The sequence below is a fragment of the Panthera onca genome, chromosome B1, assembly GCF_046562875.1.
Source record: "Panthera onca isolate mPanOnc1 chromosome B1, mPanOnc1 haplotype 2, whole genome shotgun sequence".
Taxonomy (NCBI): Eukaryota; Metazoa; Chordata; class Mammalia; order Carnivora; family Felidae; genus Panthera; species Panthera onca.
Window position 1 is genome coordinate 73,382,855 of NC_138342.1, and position 26,404 is coordinate 73,409,258.

Here is a 26,404-nt window from a genome sequence, read left to right on the forward strand (position 1 = left end):
AACACCTGAATTGAAACAGAAGTGTCTGGGGACCTATAGTAGGGGTCTTTCCTTATTGTTACTTCGACTCCAATCAGAACTACTAACATCTCTCACATGTTGCTCTGTGTTATGAATGGCACATACTGATAGAAAGGTTAAAAGGAATGAAAAGTAACGAGAACTCTAAAGCCACAACTTAACTGTAGCTAAGGTAGGGAGCAATACACTGCAGTATCTAAGACAGATTATTACAGTAACCAAGGGGTGGGACTCAGAAGTACCTGGCCAACAGGAAAATAAAACATTTATGAGATTACCGAAACTCCATGCAGATCCCAGAATAAGATTTCTAAAGATTAAAACGTATCTAGATACCATTTTAAGGTAACTTTAATTTGGAGCCTTAGGAAAAAACGTTTATGTAGAGTGAACATTCCTCTGATTTAATCATTCTGTGAATATATCTAATCAGTATTTTTTGACACATAAAATCAGTCCAATTCTCATTGAAGTTCAAAATATTCTATGAAACAGCAACATTTCAGGGAATCACAAACATTTTCAACAAGACTATACATAAGTAAAAAAATGCAGCTTATGTTTAATTCAAGTTATCACCACAATGAAAAATCCATATAAATTTGTTTCTTCCTTTTAATAGAAATTTGTACTACAAGGGAATATTATATTAAACCATATTAAAATTTGTCTTTTATAACCGAGGGATTTTCTTTTTAAAGCATATGTACTATATAAATGTTAAGTATCTATGAGTCTAAACACTGAAAATCTGGAAAAATGCAAACCATTTTCAGATTGGGGGTAACTTTCACTCTTTGAGAATGAATGTGGCAACCAACCAAAGTGTAAATATTGTAAGTGCAAGCTCATTAGTATCTCAAAGAAGAAACCTTACCTCCAGTTTAGAATTGAGGAAACAAAGATCAGAGTTAAGTAATCTGGCACAAGTCACAGAGGTGGTAAGAGAGTGTCATCCTCCTCTAAGATCATGTTCCTCTCCTTACAGTAGATTTATATTAATGTCCTAGTGTAGTTCGTATGTAATTACAGTAACATACTATGATAAATCCTATATACTGTATGACCCAAATAATGACACAAAGTTAATTCTACAATCTTGATTTTGAGTAGGGTCCCTGTATCCTCAGTTTGAATCTATAACCTACAGAATCAAACCAACTTCCACAGAGATATATGCATCTTTTTAAAAAAAGTATTTATTTAAATCCAAGTTAGTTATTTTACAGGGTAGTATTGGTTTCAGGAGTAGAACCCAATGATTCATCACCTACATATGATACCCAGTGCTCATACCAACAAGTGCCCTCCTTAATGTCCATCCCCCACCCAACACTCCTTCAGCCATCCTCAGTTTGTTCTCTGTATTTAGGAGTCTCTTATGGGGGCAGCTAGGTGGCTCTGTTGGTTAAGTGTCTGACTTTGGCTCAGGTCATGATCTCGGGTTCATGAGTTCAAGAACCACATCAGGTCTGTGCTGACAGCTCAGAGCCTGTAGCCTGCTTTGGATTCTCTCACTAAAAATAAACATTAAAAAAATTATTAAAAAGTCTCTTATGGATTGCCTCTCTCTCTGTTTTCATCTTATTTTTCCTTCCTTTCCCCTATGTTCGTCTATTTCTTAAATTCTATATATGAATGAAATCATAGGATGTTTGTCTTTCTCTGACTTATTTCCCTTAGCATAACACACTCCAGTTCCATCCACATTGTTGCAAATGGCAAGATTTCATTCTATTCGATTGCCAAGTAGTATTCCACTGTATATTTATACCACATCTTTTGTATCCATTCGTCAGTCGATGGATATCTGGGATCTTTCTGTAATTTGGCTATTGCTGACAGTGCTGCTATAAACGTTCATATTTGAAAGCCAGATTTTTTCTAGCAAAAATTCTGCAAATGTAAAGTTACAATAGAGACTTAGTATCTATTAATACAGATAGCTAGCAACTATAGAGTAGTAGTATGGGCAATTATTATAATCTGTTACCAAGGAAATTATGAATGTATTAATTAAGCCAAATTTGTAACAGCTAGTAATTTTTTGTGTGTGTGGGTTTAAAAACCTATCAATCTCCTTCAACTGAACATAGGAGAAATTTCAGTCATCCAGGTATAGCTGGTGAGCAAGAAGCCAAAAAAGTTACCAGTATTTAATGAAAACTTTGAAAATACTCTCAACATGTAGCATTAAAAATAGCTGACAATAGTCACGATCTCACGGTCCGTGAGTTCGAGCCCCGCGTCGGGCTCTGGGCTGATGGCTCAGAGCCTGGAGCCTGTTTCTGATTCTGTGTCTCCCTCTATCTGCCCCTCCCCCGTTCATGCTCTGTCTGTTTCTCTCTGTCCCAAAAATAAATAAAAAACGTTGAAAAAAAAAAAATTAAAAAAAAAAAAATAGCTGACAATATAAGGTTAAATCGTACACATTTTATCTTACTTTTGTTTTGTCTTCTTACAGAGACAATACAGCTTAGTGTTTATTTTTTTTAATATGAAATTTATTTTCAAATTGGTTTCCAACAACACCCAGTGCTCATCCCAACAGGTGCCCTCTTCAATGCCCATCACCCACTTTCCCCTCTCTCCCACCCCCCCCCCCCCCAGTCAACCCTCCGTTTATTCTCAGTTTTTTAAGAGTCTCTTATGGTTTGGCTCTCTCCCCCCCCCTTTTTTTTTTTCCTTCCCCTCCCCCATGGTCTTCTGTTAAGTTTCTCAGGATCCACCTAAGAGTGAAAACATATGGTGTCTGTCTTTCTCTGTATGACTTATTTCACTTAGCATAACACAGCTTAGTGTTTTAAAGCATGAACTGTGAACCAGGCTTCTTATTTCAAGTCCCATTCTGCTCTAATTAGCTGTGAACCTTAGACAAGCCACTCAACTTATGTGTGCCTATCTCCTGATCTATGAAATGGTGACACTAAGAGTTTCTATCTCATAGGAATATAGAACACTTAAATGAATTCATATACATAAAGGAATGAGAAGAGTATGTGGAACACTCATTAACTAGGGATTATTATAAATCATCACAACCACCATCATCATCATCATTCTTCTTCCAGGACATTATTCTGATTTCTTCTTTAAAAAAATGGAGATACACTCAATTATTTCTATACTCAATGTGTGTCTAAAGTTTGCTGTTTAAGAAGGCATCATGGTCAGCTCATGTTCGGTTGGTAGTCTGATGATCTAATCATTCTCTCTATATTTCTCATGTCCTAAAATATGTAAGAATGACTTTTGAATGATAAAGATAAAATAATTTTGTATAGAGGCACCTGGGTGGCTCAGTCGATTAAGCATCCAACTCTTGATTTCAGCTCAGGTCATGATGTCACGGTTCATGAGTTCGAGCCTCATGTTGGGCTCTGCACTGACAGCATGGAGCCTGCTTGGGATTCCCTCTCTCCCTTTCCCTCCACTCCTCCGCAGCTCACACACACCCTCAAAATAAATAAACTTAAAATAATTTTGTATATATACAAAATTATTTTAAGTTTATTTATGTATAAGAATTCCTTAAGTTTTTATTAGACAGTCAAGACTTCCTTAGAAATCCTGTCTATGTTTAACACCTTGGACTAGTGCTCTTTCTGCTAACAATCCCTGCTCTTCATTCTGTCCTTTACTTGGAACTACAGACCGTATGTTGGGTTTCCTGTTAATAGACAGTGTAGATAAGCAAACCTGGCATTATAGATGAGAGAATTTTCAAGTAAGAGACAGGCAACTGACCTCACAGACTGTGAAGTGACTACAAACGAAGCTACTTGTTAACTCAATATAGAGCCATACCACATAGAAAGTTATATGTAATCATAATAAAGGAACCTCTGATTCTTGTTTTTATTTGATAATATAATTTAGGTAAATGTTTAGAAAATAGTTTTAAAAAAACCCCACAATGAAACAAAGCAGCTGCCTTTCCTAAGTCATCAGAATCAATTCCTCAGCGATCAAAAATACATACTATAAAGTCTTGCTCATCCTAGTTGGTGAAGCAAACAGCTAGTAGGAAGCAATAAATAGTTTAGGCTGAAACTACTATACTACTTCAGTAGTTTATACCTAAAGTGTTAAAAAATATACAACAGCTTATAACAAATATAATTATCTCTTCTGGCAAGTAAGAAATATTCAGTAGTCCCTCAGTCATGGAAAAATAAAATAACTGTAGAAATAAAGTCATTTATGATTAATTCTTTTTTTTTTTTTTTTTTTTTTTTAAATTTTATTTATTTTTGGGACAGAGAGAGACAGAGCATGAACGGGGGAGGGGCAGAGAGAGAGGGAGACACAGAATCGGAAACAGGCTCCAGGCTCCGAGCCATCAGCCCAGAGCCTGACGCGGGGCTCGAACTCACGGACCGCGAGATCGTGACCTGGCTGAAGTCGGACGCTTAACCGACTGCGCCACCCAGGCGCCCCTGATTAATTCTATTTAAACTGAAATTATTTTTTACTCTTAGACAATAATATATCATTATCTCTTTATAAATGTCAATATCTATGGAATTTCAGCTTTTGAAATGCACATCTTTCTTGATTTAATACAAGCTAAAAACTGTAATTACTAATTGAGTCAAACTTAACTGTTTAAACTTTGGTTTGTGTATATTCCTATTCATCACTTGAGTCTGGAAACCGGACCACATGGGGTGTGTTTATGTACATATGTAAAAGTAAATACATTCCTACATTTAAAAAGACAGGGAACTTTGAGATTTTACTGTTGGAATACTCCTTATGGGTCATTTAGTACATATACCATCACCTTAGGAATAAAGAAACCAGAACCCAAAAACCCATGGTGCACTTCATGGAAAAGGGCTGAAACTAGAGCCCATTTCTCTTCAATTTTATACCAATATGCATTTTTTATAATTAAGAGTGGGTGATCTAGTTTTTATTCCCCCCCCTTTTTTTCTTTTTACTAAAAAGTAATTTAGATAGCCAACAAAATGAACATGCCATGACTATAGCAATATTTGTTAGTTTGGGGTCACCTAGTCTCCACTTCCCCCTTTTTTTGTAGTAACATATCCTGTCTTTTGGGGAATGACTACAGCCTTATGAGTAACTCTGTAGGGACTGCCACCGAAAAGGAACACCTTACCCTGTTCTTTAGCAAGAACTGGACTCAGGCTCCCTACCAGGTCAATTAGACCTTTTTCTCTTGCAGGCCACTGAGGCCTGAGTGGACTGTCACAAACACAGAAAAAGGCTGGAGCTAATTGGTTCCAGCTGCAGTGCTCTCACAAGATGTTAATTAACCATGAGATTAACTCTTGCCACCTGCATTGTTGGAGCTGCCGTGGTCCTTGAACTGCTCTGACACTGGTGCTTCAGCTGTTCCCTCCGTGTGGTGACTTTCTAGTAAAGTTTCTTTGTGCTTAAGGTAGCCAGAATCCATTTCTGTTCACACATGTGCATGTGCACGCGCGCACACACACACCCCTCCAACTGATAAAAGTATTTTGGAAAAAAAAAAAAAAAGAATAATTGGAGCATATAGAAAACCAGGATTTTAGAAAAGAGAAAATCAGAAGGAGAATGATGGCTAATTTATATGGAGTGAGTTTTTGGACTGTATCAGTTATGGCTTAAGATACTTTAGAGAGCTTCATTCATTAAACCCTAATAAAGAAACACCAGAAAACAAGAGCCTTCTGTGATCCCCATTTCAGAGGCACAGAAGATCTAAGTAGTGTGCTCTAGGTCACATCAAGGATGTGGTGTAGCCAAGAGTCACACTAAGGCAATCCGAGTCCTGAGGACAGATGCTTAATTCTGCCTCCACACAGGAAGTAGTGAGAACAAAAAGCACATGCTGGACAGTCCACTGCCCTTGTTAGAAATGAGAAAATTCTTCTTCCTGTGAAATAGGAACATAGGATTATTTACAAGTTTCTTGGTCACCCTAAAATAAAGTCAGAGATACTCAAAAACAACATCAATATTTCTATTAGACCTGAAAAAGGAATACTTTCATCAATCCCATAAATGCACTGAGTTTCAGAAGCCTTGAGTTTTATAATAGCTAACATTTATTGGGTGATTTTATGGCAGCTCTGTCGTACTTTAAAATTAACATCTCTAAATCTTGACTGTATCAGTAGGCATGTTTACTATCCCCATTGGGACAAGTCAATTAAGACACAAAGAAAAAGGAACTTGTCTAAGTTTACAGAACTAGTAAGTGTTAGAGAATGTAAACCCCAAGTCCTCTGGCTCTAGCGTTTGAGCTCTTAACTATGACACGGTAGTTTATTTCCAGAACCTTTAACATCGGTGGTTCTATATGAGCCCCAAAGGGACAACACTACATGAAGCTCTTTGTTGGCAGAGCTTAATATAAAAATCAATTTGAGACTACTGAAATCAATGGCTTGTAATTCTTTAAGGCAATCCTCCAAGAATTTAAGTACCAGGATTTTAAGGTACTTTGAAGAACAGTCAGATTACATCGCTGGTTAAATTCAGAACTGTGGGCTTAAAACTCTCTGGGGCTAGGACTAATAAATCTAACCATGTATGTGGACAGTAGAAAGCCACTCCGCCACCAAATAAAAGGAGTGCAAGGAAAGCACAAGATAAACCTGAAATCTCTTGTTCCAGAAAGCAAAAAAATGGTCAAGGATGAATGGGATGTATCAAAAAGACCTGTGGGCTAGATTAAACAGGCTTCTATGTGCCAAATCTGAAACAGGTGGAACCCCAGGACTAACAACTATAAGTGCTAATAATATACTGTGGAAATAAAAAATGATTTAGGAGGAAAGAGTTGGTTTTTTTTTTTTTTTTTTTTAAGTATAGGTGCTCCATGCAGAAAATGCTGCATCCAAATGATTGGAAGAGTAACAGTAACAGAATCATAAAATCACCAACTTCCCTAACTCATTTAACAAATGACCCTATTGAGGATTATCAATGGACACTAAAATGTCAAGTGAAAAGCTGTTGGATAACAGGATCTTCACAGCATCAAAGATGACATAGTATTTGCTAGAGAAAAAAAGTCCCTTACACTTGATACCTGAGTATATTCACCTTAACTCAAAAAATCAAATTTATCATCATTTATTCTAAGACATGACATTACATGCTCTTGATTTAATGCAATGCAAAATATATCATATATAAAGTAATCTTGCCACATATGTTTAAACTGATGAAAATCTAGCTTCTAAATCTAACTTACAGTTTACAGGAAATACAAGAGCCAAAAGAGTAAGTGAAAGAGACCATGAGAAAACAATGCACACAAATCCAGAATGAGGAACATTCTAACAGACAACTGGACTCTTCAAAATATCAATGACATGGGGGAAAGACAGATTCTAGAGTTAAAAGGAACTAAAATACACAAACTTCAAATGTAATATATGAATCTTAATTGGTCTTGGTTTAAAAAAAACAAACAAAACCCTCATTTCTTTGAGACAATTGGGGAAATCTAACCATGTGTTGTATACTAGATGGAATTTTTAGAAGTGTTTTTAAGTAGCATAACATTGTGTAAGATCTAATTTATTTCACCTGTAGTGTGTTCCTTATTCTTATGAGGTGCATGCTGAAGTTGGGGTATAGTATCAGGTCTTCAAATACTTTAAAATTGAATACGAAGTGCATGCATACATGTGTATCTATGTATATATGTATTATGCTATGCATATACACACAAAGACATAGAATGGGCACAAATAGAGTAGAATGTTAATTTTTCAATTTAAGTATACAATATATGAAATGTTCATTTACTATCCTTTCAACTTTTATGAATACTTTTTTTAAAATAAAAAGTGGGAAAAATAGGGACATCTCAAAGAGACTGCCTACTAACAAGGAGAAACACCATTTTGACAGCACAATTAGGAGAGAAAGGAACATATTCTCTTCAAATTCCAATTAAAAAATTAACAACATTGTGAGATTATACTTATACAGAGACATAGACAATCATATAAATTTGGATAGGGTTGGATCATTGAGAAAGCACTCCATCTGAAATTAGGGTACCTAGGTTTGAAAACTTGTTTTGCCACTGACTTATGTTTCTCAACAGGAATGCCAGCCTCTGGTCAAATGTGCAGCTTTGGAGAGGGGCAAAGGCAACAATAAGAAGGATGACCCATGGTCTCTGTCCAGCCATAACAGCAGAGTCAACTTAGGGGCCACTGGGAGGACAGTACTGCAGCCAAATCATCACATTCAGCCTACTGACTATATAAAATTTTTCATCTACACCAAGACTGGGTCTTCATATTTTAAAAATTTTCCACCTAAACCAAGATTGGGTCCTCATCTATTAAATGCAGTAACACCTCCTAAAGTGTTAGGAGAGTTTAATAAGGTAACAAATGTTAAAGTACCTATCACACAACCAGAAAAGAGTCAATGATGAAAAATGTTAAGAATTTCTTTGGGTAGGGGCGCCTGGGTGGCTCAGTTGGTTAAGCATCTGACTTTAGCTCAGGTCATGATCTTATACTCTGTGAGTTCGAGCCCTGCGTCGGGCTCTGTGCTGACAACTCAGAGCCTGGAGCCTACTTCAGATTCTATGTCTCCCTCTCTCTCTGCCCCTCCCCTGGCTCGTGCTCTGTCTCAAAAATAAATAAAAACATTAAAAAAAATTTCTTTGGGCAACCAATTCTTTGAGAAGACATTACGGCAGAGTTTGTAGTTGCTTACTAATAGGTAATTTTTCTCTTCTTCCCCATTCATAGAACTCTAATTTTGTTTGATAGGGTGGGGAACAACGCACCCAGTTAAAATATACCACCTTGCAGCATTATTCTTATAGATATGGATAGTCATATATGTAAGTTTAACCAATGAGATATAAATGGAAGTTGTTAGGACCACCAGAAAAAACTCCTTAAAAGGAAGGACAGCTCATGCTGATCCCCATATCCCTTGTTCTCTGCTTAGATGACAGATATAGTGCCTAGTATCCATCTTGTGACTATGTAGCTACCCAGAAACTAGAAGCTAAACTCTAAGGATGGTAAAATAGAAAAAAGAGAGACTTGCATTCTGATGACATTATGGAGTCCACTCAGAATACCTATCTATGAATTTATTTATTTTCATGATACGGGGAGGGGGGGGAATCCCATCTCAAATAATGCTATCAGAATTTCAACATTTATTCAATGTATTGTTAAGTCAAGGAAATAAGCAACATTCTGTAAATCAATTTTTCCAAATCTAGGTCATGAATTTTAAAAGTCAAAGCACTTTTGGGGTATCTTATTACACAACATGTTGTAGCATCTAGCAGTATCTACATTCTCTGTAGATCTAAACAAGGATTCTTAAGCTAGAATCCATGGATAATGAATCCAACAAAGTACATGAAACATTCTATTTTTAGAAACCATAAAGATAGCACAAATGAATAGAAAGATAATCCATGCTTATGGATCGGAAGAATATTGTTAAAATATCCATACTACCTAAAGCAATCTCCAGATTCAACACAGTCTCTATCAAAATTCCAATAGCATTTTCCACAGAAATAGAATAATTCTAAAATTTGTATGCAACCACAGAAGACCCAAATAGCCAAAGCAATCTTGAGGAAGAACAGAACTGGGGGCAGCACACTTCTTAATTTCAAACTGCATTATAAAGTTATAGTAATCAAAATAATGTGGTATGGGCAGTAAAAACATATAGATCTAACAGAATACAGACTCCAGAAATAAATCCACACATATTTGGTGAATTAATTTACAACAAAGGAGCCAAAAATGTACAATGGAAAAAGGACAGTCTCTTCATTAAGTGATATTGGAAAAACTGGACAGCCACATGCAAAAGAATAAAACTATACTACTATTTTATATAATACACAAAAATTAACTCAAAATGGAGCAAAGACTTGAACATAACACCTGAAACCATAAAACTCCTAGAAGAAAGCACAGGCAGTAAGTTCCTTGAAATCACTCTTAGCTTTAATTTCTTTGGATTTGAAAAGCAAAAATAAGTCGGACTACATCAAATTGAAAAGTTTCTACACAGCAAAGAAAACCATTAACAAAATAAAAAGACAACCTAATGAGAGAAAATATTTGCAAATCATATCTGAAAATAGGTTAATATGTATAAAGAATTCACACAACTGAAGAGCAAAACAAAAAAAATCTGATTAAAAAAATGGGCAGAAGATCTGAATCGACATTTTTCCAAAGATGACAAATGGATGGCCAACAGGTACATGAAAAGATGCTCAACCTCACTAATCAGAGAAATACAAATTAAAACCACATTGAGATATCACATCACATCTGTTAGAATGGCTATTTTAAGAGATATGTTAGAATGGCTATAAAATGAGATAACAAGTGCTAGCAAAAGTGTGGTGAAGAAGTAACCCTTGTTTGCTCCTAGTAGGAATTTAAATAGGTGCAGCCACTATGGAAAACAGTATGGAAGTTCCTCAAAAAATTTAAAAAAGAACTACCATGTGAACCTGCAATTCTACTTCTGGGTATTTATCTGAAGAAGAAAAAAACACTAATTCAATAAGATATGTCCACCTCCATGTTCACTGAAGCATTATTTTCAATAGCCAAGTCATGGAAACAATCTAAGTGTCCATCAAAGAATGAACAGATAAAAAAGGTGGTACACACACACATGGAATATTATTTAGCCTTAGGGATGAACGAGATCTTTCCATCTTTGACAATACTTATGGACCTTGAGGACATTACAGTAAATAAAATAAGCCAGAGAAAGACAAATACCGCATGATCTCACTTTTATATGGAACCTACACCAACAACTCATGAGCTCATAAATACAGAGAACAGATTGGCGGTTGCTAGATGTGAAGGGAGATCAAACGGTACAAATCCAGCTATAAAAATAATTAAGTCATGGGGATGTGAAGTACAGCACGGTGGCTGCAATTAATAATGCTGTACTGCACATTTCAAAGTTGCTGAGAGTTTATCTTAGAAGTTCTCTCCACAAAAGAAAAATTTTATTACTATGTATGATGACAGATGCAAACTAGACTTAGTGTAGCAGTCACCTGGAAAGTTACGCAAATATTGAATCATTCCATTGTATACCTGAAACTAAAGTGTCCTATATCAACTATACCTCACTTAAAAAAGAAAATCTTCATGTCAAAGGAGGTCTCTCATGGGAGAAATTAAGACTCAAAAATATTTAACATTTATAGAAAGGTAAGGCTTAATCCAGAAAAGTTTTTTTTTAACTGATTATGAAAATAAACATACTTAAAAGTATCTTGTATCATCTTGTGTCTCACAAATAAGTTCAACTAAAGCCTACAACTTAGGCAAAAAAGATTAAAAAGATAAGTCCTTATATTATCTAAGGATTATATTATACTATATTACATTACCGAAATGTTCAAAAAAGGATTTAAAAAAACCCAATAAAAATCTTGTGAATTTTATCACTTCTGAAACCACACAGACTAAGAAAAGGATGAAGAAAAGTAACAAGACAGAAAACCTGTAAACTTCAATTTGTATGTAAGCGCTGCTGAAGGGGAAGGTGGGGCAGGAAGTTTACTGCAGACATCACACCAGTACTGTGAGGAGGCTGGAGAGGTCCAGTGGGGATGTAGCAGTGAAAGGTCTTTAAAATCTCTTACCGTTTTTGTTTTAAACATATAGTACACTTTAAGAGGGAGATGAATGGAGCTCAATTGCTTAAAGAAAGAGGAAAGAAGGTGCAGAAAGTGCTACAGTAGCTACAAGGACATCAAAGGGGCAGATATCAAGAAGCACAGAAAAATACACTATCTATAGTGAATGCATTCCCTTGGAGAGCAAGTTTATGAAGAAAAGACAGCAGAGCCCTCCTAATGCAGGTTGGCTTATGAGAGGCAAAGGAGAGATGGGCAAACAGAAGCCATGTTTAAGAAAACAGTCCTTTTGGTAGCAATAGAAAGAGTCCCAGGGCTGTGTAACTTGAAAAGCTGCCTTAGCCCCTGATCACTACACCCCCAGGAGCCTCTTGCTACTGATATCACAAAAATCCATCTCATTGAAATATGAGTAAGAAAAAAGGAACATTACCAGCAACTATACAGAGACAGTACTTGAAAAAAAGTATAAAAAAGCATGACTTTCCTAAAATAACTCATCAGAAAAACCTTGCCAAGAAGCAGATGGAAATTGTAACCTAACAAACAGAACAAAATAGAATAAGGAAATGACACTAAAAGACAAGCAATAATAACATATAAATTTGATTTTATCAAAATTAACAACTTAAAAAGACAACCCACAGAATAGGAAGAAATACTTGCAAATCTTTTATGTGATAAGGAATTAATATCCAGACTATGTGAATTATTTCTAGCATTCAGCAGTCAGAAAACCAAATAATCCATTTCATAAATTGGGAAAAAAGCTGAATAGGTATTTCTTAAAGACAATATACAGACAGTCAATAAGCACATGAAAAGATATTCAATATAATTAGGGAAATGTCAATCAAAACCACACTGATCACAAGCAGTGACCTCTGGCCATAGCAACTTCTTTCAAATAGGACTACTGAGACGAGGGAAACAAAAGCAAAAATAAACTATTAGGACTTCATCAAAATAAAAAGCTTCTGCTCCCAACAAACAAGAGTCCAGGCCTGGAAGGCTTCCCAGGGGAACTGCACCAAACATTTAAAGAATTAATACCTATTCTTTTGAAGCTGTTCTTTTGAAATGGAAGGAAAACTTACAAACTCATTCTATGAGGCCAGCATTACCTTGATTCCAAAACCAAAACCCCACTAAAAAGGAGAATTACAGATCAATTTCCCTAATGAACATGGATAAAAAAATTCTCAGTAAGATATTAGCAAATCGAATCCAACATACATTAAAAGAATTATTCATCACGATCAAATGGGATTTATCCCTGGGCTGCAGGGCTGGTTCAATATCCACAAATCAATGTGATACATCACATTATTAAAAGAAAAAATAAAAACATGATCCTCTCAATAAGTGCAGAAAAAGCATTTGACAAAATACAACATCTTGTCTTGATAAAAACCCTTAAGAAAGTAGGGATAGAAGGGACAAACCTCAATATCATAAAGGCCATATATCAAAGACCCACAGCTAATATTATCCTCAATGGGGAAAAACTGAGCACTTTCCCCCAAAAGTCAGGAACACGACAGGGATGTCCACTCTCACCACTGTTCAACATAGTATTGGAAGCCTTAACCTCAGCAATCAAACAAGAAGAAATAAAAGGCATCAACAAGGAAGAAGTCAAACTTTCATTCTTCACAGACAACATGATACTTCATGTGGAAAACTCACCAGCTAGAACTGATACATGAATTCAGCAAAGTTGCAGGACACAAAATCAACTTACAGAAATCTGTGGCATTTCTATACAATAATGAAGCAACAGAAAGAGAAATTAAGTAATCAATCCCATTTACAATTGCACCAAAAACCCTAAATACCTAGGAATAAGTCATAGAAAGTTTAGAAAAGAAATTGAAGAAGACACAAAGAAATGGAAAAACATTCCATGCTCATGGATTGGAAGAACAAGTATTGTTAAAATGTCGGTATTAACCCAAAGCACTCTACAGATTCAATACAATCCCTTCAAGTAACACCAGCATTCTTCACAGAGCCAGAACAAATAATTCTAAAAGTTGTATGGAACCAGAAAAGACCCTGAATAGCCAAAGGAATGTTGAAAAAGAAAACCAAAGCTGGAGGCATCACAATTCTGGACGTCAAGCTATAGTACAAAGCTGTAATTATCAAGACAATATGGTACTGGCACAGAAACAGACATGTAGATCATTGGAACAGAATAGAGGAACCAGATACAGAACCACAAATGTATGGCCAACTAATCTTCGACAAAGCAGGAGAGAATAGCCAATGGAAAAAAGTCTTCTCAGCAAATGGTGCTGAGAGAACTGGAAAACAACATGCAGAAGAACGAACCTGGCCCACTTTCTTACACCACACACAAAAATAAAGTCAAAATGGATGACAGACCTAAATATAAGACAGGAAACCATCAAAATCCTAGAGGAGAAAACAGGCAACAACCACTTTGACCTTGGCTGTAGCAACTTATTACCTGACATGGGACCTCATCAAGATAAAAACCTTCTGCAAAGTGAAGGAAACAATGAGCAAAAGTAAAAGGCAACTGACGGGAATATATTTGCAAATAACATATTGGATAAAGGGTTAGCATCCAAAATCTACAAAGAACTTATCAAACTCAACACCCAAAAAATATATAATCCAGTGAAGAAATGGGAAAAGACATGAACACTTTTCCAAACAAGACATTCAGATGGCTAATAAACACATGAAAAGATGCTCAACATCACTCATTACCAGGGAAATACATATCAAAACCACAATGATGTAACACCTCACACTATTCAGAATGTAAACAGTAAAATTAACAACTCAGGAGACAACAGATGTTGGCAAGGATGTGGAGAAAGGGCAACCCTTATGTTCTGCTGGTGGGAATGCAATCTGGTGCAGCCACTCTGGAGATCAGTATGGAGGTTCCTCAAAAAATTAAAAAATAGATCTACCCTATGTCCCAGCAATTGCACCACTAGGTATTTATCTAAAGGATGCAGAAATGCTGATTTAAAGGGGCACATGCACCTCTGTGTTTATAGCAGCACTCTTGGCAACAGCCAAAGTATGGAAAGAGCCCAACGTCCATCTACAGATGAATGGATAACGATGTGGTATGTATAAACAATGGAATATTGCTCAGTGATCAAAAAATGAAACCTTGCCATTTTCAACAACATGGATAGAGCTAGAGAGTGTAATGCTAAGTCAATAAGTCAGAAAGACAAATACCATATGATTACACTTGTATGTCAAATTTAAGAAACAAAATAAATGAGCAAAGGGAAAAAGAGAGGGAGAAAAGCCAAGAAACAAACTCTTAACTATAGAGAACAAACTGATGGTTACCAGAGGGGAGGTGTGGAGGGGTGTTAACTAGGTGATGGGGATTAAGGAGTGCACTTGTGAGGAGCACCAAGTAGTATATGGAAGTGATGAATTACTATATTGTACACCTGAAACTAATATTACACCGTATGTTAACTGGAATTTAAATAAAAACTTAAAAAAAAAAGATGCAATGTTAAAAAAAAATAAAAACATCCTTCAAAAAATATATCAGGATCATTCAGCAATTTAACAAAAATAAAACAAACCCACAGTGAGATGTTGCTTCACATCCATTAAGATGGCTATTATTAAAAAACAAAAAACAAAAACAAAAACAAACCAAAGGGGCGCCTGAGTGGCTCAAACGGTTGAGTGTTGTATTCTTGATTTAGGCTCAGGTTATGATCCTAGGATTGTGGGATCTCGCTCTTAAACAAAAATCAAACAAAACAAAAAAACAAAAAAAAAACTCAGAACAAGTGCTGACTAGGATGTAGAAAAATTGGAACCTTTTTTCATCACTGGTGGCAATGTAAAAATTGTATAGGACTATGAAAAACAGTGGGTTCCTCAAAAAAGTTAAATATAAAACTTCCATGTGATTCAGCAATTTCACTTCTGGGACTATTCCTTAAAGACAACGACTCAGATACATGTACCCCTATGTTCACAGCAGCATTACTCATAATAGCCAAAAAGTAAAAATAATACAAATGTCCATCAACAGATGAATAAACAAAATGTGGGATGTATACACACAATGGAATATTACTCAGCTTTATAAAGGAATGAAATTCTGACACATGCTATAACACTGAGGAAGTCTGAAGACATTATCAAAGTTAAATAAAACAGACACAAAAGGACAAAAAGTATGTTTTTATTTATGAGATACCTAGAATAGGCAGATTCACAGAAATAGGAAGTAGAACAATGGTTACCAGGGGCTGAGGGGGGAGGGAATGGGCGATTATTTAATGGGTAGCAAGTTTATGTTGGAGATTATGCAAAGTTCTGAAAGTGGATATGTTGTTAAGGAGAGTTAAGGATTGTTACACAACATTATGAATGTACTACTGCCACTGAATTGACATCAAAAAATGGTTAAAATGGTAAATTTTATGTTATGGACATTTTACCACAATTAAAATAAAAGTTAATGAATTTATTACAATAATGAAAAGATACCACAAAGCAGAAATGCAAAAATGTAGGGAAGAGATAATCAGTCCAAGGAGAAATGTGATATGGAAACTGGCAGAATCATAAAGGGAAGAAAAAAAATATTTCAGAAATGAAGACTAAATTATAAACAGCACAACAAAGGGGAACAGAAACCATTAATGGCCCAGTAAGGGATATAGAGGACATAAATGAGAAAAGTAGATATAATGAAACATTAAGAAATGAATGACAAGGATTTAAAAGATAACTACAGAAAATCAGTTTAATGAGCTCCAATATATGTGTTATTAGAGTCTTCAAAGAAGAAAACCAAATAATGGAGAATATTTAAAGAAATAATTTGGAGGGGTGCCTGGGTGGCTCAGTTGGTTAAGTGCCCAACTTTGGTTCAGGTCATGCTCTCACAGTTCAGGAGTTTGAGCCCCACATAGGGCAGAAACTGCTTTGGATTCTGTCTCCCTCCCTCTCCCACTCTCTGTCTCTCTCTCTGCCCCTTGCCTGCTAGTGCTCTTTCTCTCTCAAAATTAAATAAACATTAAAAAAGTAGTAATTGATAAAAACTTTGTTTCAATTGAAGCCTTGAATCCACAAATTGAAAAGGCACACCTTAGACCCAGAACAGTCCACATGAAGATGTATTCTAGGGAAATTACTAGACTAACAATAAAGAGTCCTTTGGGCAGCCAAGTAAAAATGTCATAATAAGGAAAGAAAATAAGAGTGGCCTCAAACTAACAGACTGCTGTATTTAACATCAGAAGACAGTGGAATAAGACCTAAAAAATATTTAAGGAAAGACCGCATGCACCAAATTTAATAACCAGGTGTCCTTCAACTACAAAAGCTATAGTTTGAATATACAAAGGCTAAGGAAATATTATACACTTGAACCTTACTTGAGAAAACTATCCAAGGACAAATTTTAACCAATTAATAAAGGGCTGGGAAGACTTTGATGAAGTGACAAGTAAATAAATTTTTAAAAAGAAAAAAAATTTTAAATTTAAAAATCAATAATTTAAAAAATATAACCATGTTATACGAGGAAGGAATGAAGAACCTGGTATAATTACCCTCAAACGGGAAAATCTGAGGTCAAAACATTTCTAGGTTTTAAAAGAGCTGCCATGTAGTTCAGAGAACAAAACTAGAAAGTGATAACTTAAACCAGTTATCTGGAGACAGGTTTTAAGACACAAAGAAGAAATGATAGTCCCTTCTAAAGACAGAACAGATTTTCTCAGGAGATGGTGAAGATCCTAACAATCAAAGATAGGCAAAAACAATGTGATGCTATTTGTCATCCATTCTACTAATGCAAATTTCTTTGAAAAGAGAAAATATTGGTAAGAAGCAGTGGATAAGAAACTGGTTAAAATATCTGGAGGGCAATTTGGCAATGTTGAAGAAAAACTGGGACCTCCTTCCGGCCTGTCCTCCCTCTAGCCTGGTCTCCAAACACAGGGGAGTGGCAAGTAACAGTGAGCAAGACTCCTATCTTAGACAAATGGGACCTCTAGATATTCACAGTATATTGTTACTTGGGAGAAAAAAGAATTCTATGAAACTAATGTCAAGTCTAATCTGTTTTTATAACTATAGGTTCATAAAAAATGAACCTATAGGACATAAGCACACATGGTACGTGTTTATTTCTGTTACAGAATCTTATTATTTTTTTTACTTACTTCTATTTCCTAAATTTTATACACTAGACATGTATCACTGTTATACCAGGAAAAATGAAGGTTATCATAAAAAGTTAAATTCTCTATATAAAACGAAGTTAAGACCCACTGCTGACTTCCAGTGATAAAACACAGGTATCTATCTGCAAATTATCTCCCAAACAAAACAATACGAAGGTAAACAAAATTGCCAGAACAGTCATTTTAGGGATCTAGAAACTGACCAAAGGCAAACAAACAAATTGAGAGACACTTATTTGTGAAAAACTGATGAAATTTAGTAAAGAATAATGGGAGTTTATGGTGCTCTTGCCTGGGCCTACACCCTACTCCTCCTACCCCTCTGGTGGGGTTGCCACAACAGTAATGAAACCATCAGCTTTGGTGCTGGCTGAATTGATCTGAAGGACAGGACAAAACCCTTCACTCCCAGTAATATATCTGATAAAGGACTTGTACTGATAATATATAAAAAGAACTCTTACAACTCAAGAAGAACAACCCAATAAAGAATGGGCAAAAGACACGGATATTTAACCAAAGAAGACATACAAATGGGTAATATGTATATGAAAAATGTCTAGCATTATTAGTCATTAAGAAACAGCATCACAAATTCACTAGAATGACTAGGAAAATAAAAAGATAACAATACCATATGCTGGCAAGGATGTGGAGAAACTAGGATTCTCATATAGACAATGAGAATGTAAAATGGTGCAATCATTTTGGAAAAATTTTGGCAATTTCTTAAAACATTAAACATAAATTTAGAATATGATCCAGCAATTCCACTCCTAGGTCCCTATCTGAGAGAAATAAAATACATTGTCACACAAAGACTTGTGTACAAATGTTCATAGCAGCATTATTCATAACAATTGGAAATAACCCAAATGTCTATGAACCAATGAATAAGTGAACAAAATGTGATATGCAATAGAGTATTATTTGGCACTTAAAAAGGAATAAAATACTGATGCATGCTACAACATGGATGAGCCTCAAGAATATTATGCTAAGCGGAGTGTCTGGGTGGCTCAGTCAGTTGAGCGTCCAACTTTGGCTCAGGTCATGATCTTGTGGTTCATGAATTCCAGCCCTGCACTGGGCTTGCTGCTGTCAGTACAGAGCCTACTTCAGATCCTCTGTCCTCCTCTATCACTCCCCAGCTTGCGCTCTCTCAAAAATAACATTAGAAAAAAAAGAATATTATGTTAAGTGAAATAAGCCAGTCACAGAACATATATTTTATGATTCCATTGATATGAAATGTCCAGTAAAGGTAAATGTACAGAAATATTTAGTTAACATTTAGAAAATAGTAAATTAGTAGTTGTCTGAGGTTTGGGTGGGGGCAGAGGGGCAGAGGAAGGGAGGACAGATTGTGGGAATGGAACTAATTGTAAATGGGCACAAGGGATCTTACTGAGGTGACAGAATGTTTCAGAACTAGGTTGTGGTGCTACTCACACAATTGGTAAATTTGCCGAAAATTATTATAGTGTATATTGTCTTTTTTTATTAAAATTTTTTTTTAATGTTTATTTTTGAGAGAGAGAGCGTGAAAAGGGGAGGAGCAGAGAGATAGGGAGACACAGAATCAGAAGCAGGCTCCAGATTCCCAGCCGCCAGCCCAGAGCCTGACGCAGGGCTTGAACTCAAACTGCAAGATCATGACCTGAGCCGAAGTCAGATGCTTAACCAACTGAGCCACCCAGGCATCCCTGTATATTTTCAATAAGTATACTTTATGGTATGTAAATCACACTTCAAAAATGCTGTTAAAAACATAGAAAAGAAAGTGCTTAATAACTTTTTGCCAAAATAAGTCTGTGTATCAGTAGAAAGAATATACTGACGTCAAAATGCTTTTCCACATTCTTCATTTTATTTTTTTAATAATTTTATTTTTATTTTTAAAAGTTTATTTTTTTAATATGAAATTTATTGTCAAATTGGTTTCCATACAACACCCAGTGCTCATCCCAACAAGTGCCCTCTTCAATGCCCATCACCCACTTTCCCCTCCCTCCCACCCCCCATCAACCCTCAGTTTATTCTCAGTTTTTAAGAGTCTCTTATGATTTGTCTCCCTCCCTTTTTTTTCCCCCCCTTACCCTCCCCCATGGTCTTCTGTAAAGTTTCTCAGGATCCACATAAGAGTGAAAACATATGGTATCTGTCTTTCTCTGTATGACTTATTTCACTTAGCATAACACTCTCCAGTTCCATCCATGTTGCTACGAAAGGCCATATTTCATTCTTTCTCATTGCCAAGTAGGATAAATTTCTTTATCCATTTGTCAGTTGATGGACATTTAGGCTCTTTCCATAATTTGGCTATTGTTGAAAGTGCTGCTATAAACATTGGGGTTCAAGTGTCCCTATGCATCAGCACTCCTGTATCCCCTGGATAAATTCCTAACAGTGCTATTGCTGGGTCATAGGGTAGGTCTATTTTTAATTTTTTGAGGAACCTCCAAACTGTTTTCCAGAGTGGCTGCACCATTTTGCATTCCCACCAACAGTGCAAGAGTGTTCCCGTTTCTCCACATCCTCGCCAGCATCTATGGTCTCCTGATTTGTTCATTTCAGCCACTCTGACTGGCGTGAGGTGATAGCTCAGCGTGGTTTTGATTTGTATTTCCCTGATGAAGAGTGATATTGAGCATCTTTTCATGTGCCTGTTGGCCATCTGGATGTCTTTAGAGAAGTGTCTATTCATGTCTTCTGCCCATTTCTTCACTGGATTATTTGTTTTTCGGGTGTGGAGTTTGGTGAGCTCTTTATAGATTTTGGATACTAGCCTTTTGTGTGTCCAATATGCCATTTGCGAATATCTTTTCCCATTCCGTTGGTTGCCTTTTAGTTTTGTTGATTGTTTCCTTTGCAGTGCAGAAGCTTTTTATCTTCGTGAGGTCCCAATAGTTCATTTTTGCTTTTAATTCCCTTGCCTTTAGAGATGTGTCAAGTAAAAAATTGCTGTGGCTAAGGTCAGAGAGGTTTTTTCCTGATTTCTCCTCTAGGGTTTTTATGGTTTCCTGTCTCACATTCAGGTCCTTCATCCATTTTGAGTTTATTTTTGTGAATGGTGTAAGAAAGTGGTCTAGTTTCATTCTTCTGCATGTTGCTGTCCAGTTCTCCCTGCACCATTTGTTAAAGAGACTGTCTTTTTTCCATTGGATATTCTTTCCTGCTTTGTCAAAGATTAGTTGGCCATACTTTTGTGGGTCCAATCTGGAGTCTATTCTATTCCATTGGTCTATGTGTCTGCTTTTGTGTCAATACCATGCTGTCTTAATGATTACAGCTTTGTAGTAGAGGCTAAAGTCTGGGATTGTGATGCCTCCCACTTTGGTCTTCTTCAATATTACTTCGGCTATTCGGGGTCTTTTGTGGTTCCATACAAATTTTGCCTGGAACACCCTTCTCCTCAGATTTGGCTTCTAAGGCTGCTGCAGCCTTATCCATCTGGAGTTTGTAATTCTTGGCTTGATGAAGAATGGTGTTCCAGTGCATGGTCTTTGCATATGGGTTCACCTTCAACATGATTCTCAGGTTTTTCAGTGGATTCTTCTTGAAGATTCTGCGATGAATCTTCTTGCATGGTGCTTGGAGGGCTCTCTGGATCTCAGGGCTCTTCAAGATTCTGCTAAGGTCTGTATTAAGCATCTTACGCATGGGAAGGTTGTAGTTACTCTTGAGGAAGGCAGCCTTATGCCATGTGCCATAGAAACCATCCAACTTGCGGAAAGAACTTTCAGTCCAGATGCAGAAACGTCCCACATGCCCCCCAGGAGTAAGTTTCAAATGTTCAGTTTGCTTACATTAAGCAAAGTAATTCTGGGGATGTTTCTGAAGGCCTTGATGATACCATTGTCCTCATTGTAGATGAGGCAGGGTCCCCTACGCTGGATACAACAACGGTTTCTCATTTTGCCCTTGCCAGCTTTCATTCACTGAGAGGCATAGACCTTTTTGATATCATTCCAGGCTTTAAGTTTCTTAAGAAGCAAAATGGCTCCTTGGTCTTCTTGTAGCCTTCAACTTTATCTTCAACCACCAAAGGAAGTTCTGGAACCTTCTCAATACGATGACCTTTAGACATGACCAGTGCTGGTAAGGCTGAGGCAGCCAGGGCAGAGCAGATGGCATATTGCTTCTGTGTTGTGTTCACTCTGCGGTGTCAATGGCTCCAGGTTTTGGTTGGTGTGAACATGCGGCCCCCTTGACACATATTTCCAAAAGCACCCTGGCCAGAATGGTGAGTCCCACCACCTCGAACTCTAGGAATTCGAGCCATGGCTCTGCCAGTACCCCAAGACTCAGCACTGGTTTGATGACCTGCTAATTCACTGACAGCATATGGCTGTTGTTTTTGCATAAGCTGGTGTGAACAAAGTTCATGATATCTGGCTGAATGGGAGCCTTGAATACAGCAGGCAGAGTAACATTTTTGCCAGATGACTCCCCCTTTTTGGAGTACACGGATATCAATGGATGAGCACACGCCATTGCAGAGAGAGAAGAGGGCCACACTCCTCGACATTCTTCATTTTAATAGCACACATTATCGCTCTTCAGTAATTCTAGACAAAATAGGTAAATTCTGCAATGGGTCACTTTTAAGTAATTACTGCTTCTATACCAATATATAAAAAAAAATCTGAAAGCACAGAATCATTGTGGTGCTTAGAATCCCTTGGTTATCTGGGGACACTTTTCTGGCTCAGTCTGTGAAGCATGCAACTCTTGATCACAGGGTGGTGAGTTCAAGCCCTGCACGCGTGGAGCTTACTTAAAAAAATAAATATATTAAAAATAGAAAAGAATTCCTTGGTTATTTGGAGAAAGAGGGGACAGTTCTTAACGTCACTAATGTTAAACCTTTTGTTCATCATTGTTACAGTCAGTCTTAGCATAGCCAAGGAGGATTTAAACAGCAGAGAAGGGTCTTGCAGGAGATTGCTGTGAGTCGAATTTGAAAAATGCTCTTGCAAAGGCTATTCCTGCCATTGTTTCTCAACAAGTTTAGTGAAATGTAAAGCCAGAAACAGAAGGATGCTTTTTAAGAAGTTACAAAGACTCAACTAAAGTTAAAGAAGTAATATGATAAGAACTACAGTGTTAAAAACATTTCATTTTTGGAAAAATTAAGACCAAAACATATAGCTTCAGAAAATCCAAATGGGCTTAAAACCAATGCTGCATATTAGTACTTGCAGGCCTACCTGAATTATTTACAGTGTAAAGCACAGAAATAAAGATTTGTGTATAAGATCATTTATTTACATTTTAACTAAAACTAGTTTCTTAAATATTAAAGGAATCTCTTGAAATTAAGGCCAAAAGTAAATTACTATCATTGATAAGACAATTTTACATCACAATTCTCCTTGAACTGTTTTTCTTTAGCTTTTCCACTGCTATTCTACATTTTTTCTAGAATGAGCCATTCAACTGAGTTCTATTGTAGAATTTCAATTTATATCTTTTTTCATAGTAAAAATTTAGCAATCTTGTAATAATATCCTCTATTTACACACACACACACACACACACACACACACACACACACTTAGCATCTTTTTAAGACTTCATTTACCAGTTAAAATCTGGGACCTAGCTTTATTATCAAGATCATGGAATTCTGCCTTCAGCTTTGGACAATCATCCAGTCCTCCACATAGAGGAAGCCCTAACTGAAAGAAGGATAAGGGTTAAAAGACCTATGTGTGCTAAATTTCCAAAAGTCTTACAAACTGGCTGAGAGCTACCAATTCTGGGAAGTACACACTGATTCAGAGAATCCTAGAACATTGCAAGGATACCTCACCTATAACTCTAATTCCATGACCTTCCTATGACAAGTCAACCCATGACTACTCATCCTCTTCTTTCTTACTTGTGGTGATGGAGCACTGACCACCTCATGAGACAACCAGCTCAATTTTTAGATACTGCAATCTTTAGACACTTCCTTCTACTTGGTCAAACTGTTTCATTACATTCTACCCAGCTCTAGTCTGCCCTATGATGTGCAGGGAAAGTCTATATCCTTCTATATATTAGACAATTTCAAGTAATTTATATATTTCAAAATGTATCTGTAAAAAAACTATAGATATTCAAATATTCAGTGCCTTCATGATTATAAACTAATCATTATTTAGTCTAGACAGCTACCATTCCATTTTTTGAGTAGTCTTTATTCTTTATTATTATTTTTTTTAATGTTTATTTATTTTTCAGAGAGACAGACACAGAGCATCGGCAGGGGAGCGGCAGAGAGAGAGAGAGAGAGAGAGAGAGAGAGGACACGAACCTAAAGCAGGCTCCGAGCTGTCAGCACAGAGCCTGATGCAGGGCTCGAACCCCACTGACCATGAGAGCACAACCTGAGCTGAAGTTGGGATGCTTAACTGACTGAGCCATCAGGTGCCCTGAGTAGTCTTCATTCATAATAATTTAAATATATGCACTCAATCAAAACTCAAACATGAGAGTTTAAACTAAAAAGTCTCCCTATCCCAGTTACTATGTTTCCTTGCAAAAGTTTTCTATGCCTAATTAAGGATATGCATATTATTTTTATTTATTTATTTATTTTTTATTTAAAAAAAAAAATTTTTTTTAAACGTTTATTTATTTTTGAGACAGAGAGAGACAGAGCATGAACAGGGGAGGGTCAGAGAGAGAGGGAGACACAGAATCTGAAACGGGCTCTGGGCTCTGAGCTGTCAGCACAGAGCCCGACGCGGGGCTCGAACTCACAGACCGCGAGATCATGACCTGAGCCGAAGTCGGACGCTTAACTGACTGAGCCACCCAGGCGCCCCATGCATATTATTTTTAAAAAGGAAAATATAACTATACACTATTGTGTCTTTATGCACCTAGTTTTTGTTACTTGATCAATTTGGAGGTCTTTCCATATTGGCACATACAGCTGTTTAATATTATATTATCTAGAGATACTATACTTGATTTAACCCATCTTATTTACTATAATGTTTAGGTTATTTACAGTTCTTACTATTACAAGTATTTCAGCAATGAACATTCTTGCCAACATTTTTACATAATTGTACAAGTTATCTGTAGGATAAATTGCTAGAAGTGAGATTGCTAGATCAATAGGTATACAAATTATACATTTTGACACATACTGCCACAGTGTCCTGCAAAGATGCTCCACTGGTCTACATCTTGATCAAGAGCATGTAATGCTGCTGTTACTTGTGAACGTACCATTCATAAGCTTTGGTCCATTTTTAATTTTTATTTTTTTTAATGTTTATTTTTGAGACAGAGCATGCGAGTGGGGGAGGGGCAAAGAGAGACAGGGATAGAGGCTCTGAAGCGGACCCTGTGCTAACACAGCACGCTGACGCAGTGAGGCAGTGAGCCGGATGCAGGGCTTGAACTCAAGAGATTATATGACCTGAGCCGAAGTTGGATGCTCAACTGAGCCACCCAGGCGCCCCAACTTTGGTCCATTTTTTAAAGGCCAGTTTTCTTTTTCTTACTGACTTGTAGGAACTTTTTCTACATTAAAAAAAAAAAAAAGTAAATTTTTTTAAGCCTGTGTATTATAAGTATCTGTCCTAGTTTTGGCATTTTTAAATGTTATTTGGGATTGTGCAGACATTTTAGTTATTTGTCAGAAAAATTCACCAATATTTGTCTTTAGGGTTTCTAGTTTGGTTCTTCTTCAGAAAGACACTCCTTGATCCAAAATTATTGTTTTATGGTTTTACTTTGGTATTTATATCCTTGATCCATCTCTAGTTTAAAGAGTAAAGAAGAAATCCAGCAATTATTTTTATTCAACTGGCTAGCCATTATAATTTCAAATGTTTTAATTTCTGTTAATATCTGATGTGGTAGACGCTCCAAATTTAACAATCTTAAAGAAGTAGCTGTAATAATTCAAAGTTGTTGCAGCATCTTTTCCCATAAACCAAGTTCAGAATGACAAATTTTTAAAAAATCTCGAATCTGCCTGCTAGTTACAAAACTTATATTTAGTTATATAACTTATATAAACTTAATTATGCTATGATTTGCTACCTCTTTATAAACCATTGGAAATCCACAATTACAGATAATAGCTCAAGTAAGGTTTCTTACAGTTTCTATTTCAGAAACTACTAGACACAAGCTTCTTTATCTTTGGAATTTCAGTTGTGTAAATCACTTTAAGATTTAGATTGGATTAATCTAATTTATTACCTTAGCCTAGTCTTCTTTACCCAGTTACCCCATTCTTCCACTTTATATGCTTCTTCATGCTCGTTTTCACCAGTCACTAATGCTTACTTACAATCTTCTGCACAGAGACATTAAACCAATATACACGACTAACTGTGCTTCAAATGAAACTGAAATTAGTAACCTAGATACTAGGGACTTTACCCATGATCAGATTCTAGACACTAATTTTGACCATATTTTTGTTTGATTTTTTATTTCTGTATGGCAGAGATGAAAATTCTTCTTGCAATACAATTCAGATTTCCATAGGAAA

At 36.4% G+C, this 26,404-nt stretch overlaps 1 protein-coding gene and 1 pseudogene across 5 annotated transcripts in view; both read right to left on the minus strand.

Moving 5' to 3' along the window:
• FAM13A (family with sequence similarity 13 member A) overlaps window positions 1-26,404 on the minus strand; it is a 368,680-nt gene that overhangs the window by 308,496 nt on the left and 33,780 nt on the right. The window lies entirely within an intron of this gene.
• LOC144615999 (large ribosomal subunit protein uL4 pseudogene) lies at window positions 34-22,392 on the minus strand (annotated as a pseudogene).